Here is a 6,136-nt window from a genome sequence, read left to right as displayed (position 1 = left end):
ATTTAAAGTTTTTGGATCCAATAAAAATAAAGATTTGTCCAGAGTTAAACCTGCAGCAGTTTTTAAGATAGCACTTGCCACTGGTCTCCAACTTACAGACTCTGGGCCTGTCAGGAAACGTTGTATGAACTGTGCACGAAAAGTTGCTGTCCGACTTTGTAGATGCACAAGCCCTTGTCCACCTTCTTCCTTTGGTAAGTACAAGATGTTATGGATCACCCAGTGCATCTTATCCCAGAAGAAATCTATCTACATCGATTGTATCTTAGCAAGAAAAAGAAGTGGTGGGTCAACACAAATCAGTCGATGCCAAAGAGATGAAGCAACAAGGTTATTAATAATAAGGGTTCGACCCCTATAGGACAATATTTTCTTAATCCACTTCCATTTATCCAAGCGGCCCTTTATTTTCTCAATCATTCCTTCCCAATTTTTTAATTGAAAAGACTCATCCCCCAAATAAACTCCCAAATACTTTATCCCATCTTTTTTCCATATCAGACCACCAGGGAGTTTGGGGGGCACTATTATCCGCTCTCCCACCAAAACAGCCTCACTCTTTGACCAATTCACTTTTGCAGCTGATACCATTTCAAACTCATCCAAAGTTTTCATTAAAAGGTTTACATCATTTTGCTCTTTTACAATTACAACAACATCATCAGCATAAGCTGATAAAACAAAAGAACGTTCACAGTTCATCAATGTGAGGCCATTTAAAACCCTTCTCAATCTTTGCAAAAGTGGTTCTATTGCTAATGTATAGAGCATGCCTGATAATGAACAACCTTGCCTCACTCCACGCTGAACTTTAAAAGGAAAACACAAGCCACCATTAAATTTCAACATACTCTCAATGTCATTATATAATACTTTAATATAATCTTTAAAAACCAAGTTAAAACCAAAGGCATCTAGAGTCTTCCATAAATAATCATGCTCTACGCGGTCAAATGCCTTTTCCTGATCAATGGAAATTAAGCCAAAATTAACACCACAACTCTTTGAAAGATCCATCAAATCTCGTATTAAAAAAATGTTATCAAATATAGATCTTCCAGGCACACAATAGGATTGGTCAGGACTAATTATGTCATCTAAAGCTTTCCCTAATCTAATCGCCAATACTTTAGACAGAATTTTATAGTCAGAGCACAGTAAAGACACTGGTCTCCAATTTTTAATATCACTCAAATCTCCTTTCTTTGGGAGGAGTGTAAGAACTGCTCTCCGACTACTACGTGGTAAAAAACCAGAGAGCAAACTATCACGAAGCACTGCAAGCAAGTCTTCTCCTATAATGCCCCAGTATGCTTTATAGAATTCAAAAGGAATCCCATCTACCCCTGGAACCTTCCCGTTTTGCGTACTCTGGAGAGCTTCATACAGTTCAATTAAAGTTATATCTTCACTAAGTTTTGCATTGGTACTTTCTGATAATTTTGGCAGATCTTCAAAAAAGAAACCATCAACATCTTGATCTTTCCTAAGATCAGAGCTATACAGATTTTTATAAAATCTAACAGCTCTTTCTCTCATTTCGACTGGGTCTGATAACAGAACCCCAGCTTCAGACCTTAAATTCTGAATATAACGTCTTTGACCGTTCTTTTTTTCTAATCCGAAAAAAAACTTTGATGGAACATCCATCTGCTCCACATCCTGGAAACGTGATCTGACCAATGCCCCTTGTGCCTTTCTCTTATAGAATTCAGACAATTCGGATTTTTTCATGAAAAGAGAATCTAAATGGTCTTGATTTCCTGTTTCATGAATTAAAACTTGAATTTCTATAATTTCCTCTTCTAACTTTTTTATAGACTGAGTTAAAACTCTTGTGACATTTAGAGTATATTGTTGACATAATTGCTTAATGTTTACTTTCCCAATGTCCCACCATTCCTGTAAAGAGGAAAATTGATATTTTTGTTCTTTAAAAGACTCCCAATAAAACCTAAAAACATCTTTAAACTGTAAATCTGACAACAAAGTCACATTAAAATGCCAATAAGAACTACTTAATTTAACAGAACTAACAATCATTCTACACACGACCAAACTGTGATCAGAGAAACCTACTGGAAGAATTGAGCCATTTACAAAAAAACTAAGATGATGTTTGAAGACATAAAACCTATCTAATCGTGCCATTGACAACACATTTTCACGAGCATGCGTCCATGTGTATTGTTTAACATCATGATTAAAGTTTCTCCATACATCACCAAGCTCATTCCCTTCTATCATTTGTATCAGTTTTCGGCGTGAAGCCATGTGTGGTTCTACATGATTCCTATCTATATTTCTTTCGACACAATTAAAATCTCCTCCCACAACCAAAAAAACTTCATTATCACATGTTTCTATTACTGTATTCAATTGATCTAAAAACAACATTCTCTCTGTCTGTGAGGTTGGTGCATATACACAAATAAAAACAAAAACATGATCTTCAAAATGAGCTTTTATCTTTAACAATCTACCTTTTACAATCTCCTCTACTGAAAAAGATGAGGGAGCGAAATTTTTATTAAACAAAACTGCAACTCCTCCACTGAGTGAAGTATTGTGACTCAGAAAAGGAAGACCACCCCATTCCTTAGCCCATTCAACAGCAATTTCCACATCACTATGTGTCTCCTGTAAAAACAGGACATCAATTTTATTCTGTTTCACTACTTCATAAATCTGAGCTCTCTTTCTGCAATCTCTAGCCCCATTCACATTTAGAGATGCAATGCGAATGTCACTCATAATTAAAAATGAAAGAGAAACTACAGCACAGAAAGCAATACATCCAATAAGGGCATGCATACTAAACCATTTCATCATCATTATTCAATTGGAGTTGGATTTTTGTGACAATTTTTTTCAAACGATATACTTCTTTATCTATAAATCTTCCTTCACTCATTGAACTCTTAATATTTTCCATAAGTCTTCTGAGATCTGGAAAATATTCCTCAACTTTCACTCCTCTCATATTTTTGGTCACCTTCAAGAATTTCTTGATCTCATCCACTCCATATTCAAGACATGACCAACTGGATTGCAAACAAACGGAGTCGCTAGAGTCAGAGCACTCACCCTCACTGCTTTCATTGTCCACTTTACTCCCTTCTTGATCCTTTTTAGCCTGTTTCAAAACCATGCTCTTGTCATTTTTCTTCCTCTTCAGAGGTGTTTTAAAAACAACCTGATCCATATCCATTAAAGTGTCCTCATTTTGAATTACACTCTCCACTTGTGACTCAGTATCAGAGAACTGATTTAAGCTCATTTGTGTGTTATCAAGAGCTTCTCCACAATCAATACTGTTGCTTTCCACACTCTCACAGGTTACAATTTCAGAAATGTGGGCGTTTCTTTCATCAATTTCAACACTTTCTCTAGTTAGATCAGATTCAACATTTTTTTCTACCGACACTACTTTTGGACCACTAGAATTCGGCGCATTATTGGAGGTACTGGCGACTTCTCCGTCTTTATTCTGCTCAGCGTTAACGTTACCTTTTGCACCATCATTCTGCCCACTGCCCTGAGCGCTGTTTTCCGGGCACCCGCGGATCAAATGACCAGACTTTCCACAACCAAAACACCTCATCGTTTCTGTAGTTACAAAAACGGTGTAATCAAAATCATCCACTTTAAATTTAAAATTTACCTCAAGATCAGTTCTATTTCCGTTCAGAATCATAAACGTGAAACGCCTGAACGACACTACATGTTTCACTAACCCCGATTTACATCCTATAGCGATCTTTTTTATGGGAGCAATCAATTTGCCAAAGCGTGACAATTCCTTCATCAACATCTCATCTTTAATAAAAGGAGGTATATTTGAAATTGTGACCTTTTTAGCGGGAGTAGAAAGAGGTAGTACTGGAGTAAATAACCCACGGATGTTTATTCCCTTTACTACGACCTCATTCGCTTTCTCGACTGTATTCAAAAACAATACAATTGAGTTATTCATCTTAGACGCCGCTAACACACATTCATGACCAACAACATCACCGACCGCAACACTACACTCCTCCACACTCCCCACAGCCACCACCTTCACACCGTGGCGCCGCGTAAGTGAATCGAGAACACTTTGAGTCGCCATGCTTCCCAGTGCAAAACACTGGTTAAGGCAGGCGCTCAGTACCTCACAACAAATAACAAACAAAACAACAAAAAACACAAAAAAGTAAGAGGGGGGAAAAGTCTTTTAAAGCCACAACGGGCACAAAAAAAGACCACACACTCACCACACCACTCACTCCGCTCAACAAACGCCCGCACATGCGCACAGACAGAGAGAGAGAGAGAGTGAGAGAGAGAGAGAGAGAGAGAGAGAGAGAGAGAGTGAGAGAGAGAGAGAGAGAGAGAGAGAGAGAGAGAGAGAGGGAGAGAGAGAGAGAGTGAGAGAGAGAGTGAGAGAGAGAGAGAGAAAGAGAGAGAGAGAGAGAGAGAGAGAGAGAGAGAGAGAGAGAGAGAGAGAGGTAACAATAATAAGGTCAATAACGTCACTCATCACTTTGCCTAAATTGTACTGCTATTAGGTGACATCAGGTCTAAGTTTCGACTTGTGTAATATAAGGTTGCCCATTTCATTTAGGCCTACATAATAACATGTTAACTTTTGTCAATAACTGCCATTTTTGAAATACTTACAAAATACACAATCTTTACACATAGCACAAGTGTAGCTATTAGTTAAACTGTATTTGATTTAGACCTTCGAAACATATTTTAGACAGATAAATAGCCTAATATGCAAACAAAAACTTACGTTTGGAAAATATATATTTTAAATTAGGGTTAGTATTTGTATTATTATAAAACACAAAAAATACAGAATTACAATATATTAGGCAATATGCGAGGGAGCAGAAAATAATGTAGGATAGACTATACGTTTTTAAAGGATTCACAGTTTTCATTAGAAGAATCAGATATCAGATATAAGAAAAAGGTCGAAGTAAGGATTACTCTTACTAAATTTACACTTGTGTCTAAAATATTTAGCCAAGTTTGGAAAATATGTTTTTTTGTATTTATTATTATTATTTATATATATATATATATTGCATATAGAACAAGTAACCAACATAGCATATACAATATTACAAAACTAGGAGGAACATTAATTGGTAGCAGGGGAACCAGAAATGATATCAAAATATTTTACACACGTTAATGACTTTTGGTTTTTTTAACAATTTCAGAGAAGATATGAAGCAATCAAATTCTAATTTAAACATCTTAAATATTAGGGATGAATTTAAATATTTTTGCTCATGGATATAAGATTTTGCCAACATTATAAATAAAAATGAACAATGTATTCAATACCTTTGTTAACATTGTTTTCATAATACACATCAATATCCTTTAAAGTAAAATAGTATTTAATTTTTACTAAATTAAAGATAAATTCTGCCAATTACTTCCAGAAATTTTGGATAATTTTGCATTCAAAAAACAAATGCATCAACACCTCTTTCCCACTTTTACAAAAGGAACATAAATCGTCAATATCAGAGTATCTTGCAATTAATGATTTAACAGGATAAATGGTATGCAAAATTTTAAAATGTATTTCTTCGGTTTTATTATTAATGCAATATTTAAAGGGGATTAACCAAGCAGTCTTCCAATTAATATTATCAATAATAGAGTTACAAAAAAAAATTCCTCTAGGTGCTATTTTATTTTGTATTTGAAATATTGTAGCCTACAAATATGTTTATTATTGCATTTTTTTCTCAATCAATTTAATGCCGTTTAAAATTAATTTTGGATTTATCATTAATGTGGATTTAAATTGAATATGACTTTTGATGATTCAGAGTAGGGGAAATAGCTTTAATGACAGAATTAATTGCACAGGAAAACTATGGATTCGCATAAAAAGTTCGTATGTTAAAGTATTTCCATAATTATCAAACATATTGATAAGATGATTGATATCCCTGTTAAACCAAGTTTGGGAAATGTGTTGATATCGCTGATTCACGCGTGCTGACGTCACCCGCGCTGACCGCGCAACACAACACTCACATGTCAGCATCACGCGCGCGCTTTCATTCAAACGTTTCCTAGCAACGAAAGATGACCAGAGAGGACACACACAAGCCACAACTAC

Source organism: Siphateles boraxobius, unplaced genomic scaffold (genome assembly GCF_051911475.1).
Source record: "Siphateles boraxobius isolate OS27281-9 unplaced genomic scaffold, OSU_SipBor_1 80, whole genome shotgun sequence".
Classification (NCBI taxonomy): Eukaryota; Metazoa; Chordata; class Actinopteri; order Cypriniformes; family Leuciscidae; genus Siphateles; species Siphateles boraxobius.
The sequence above is the reverse complement of the archived record's forward strand: the minus strand, read 5'-3'. Positions refer to the sequence as shown.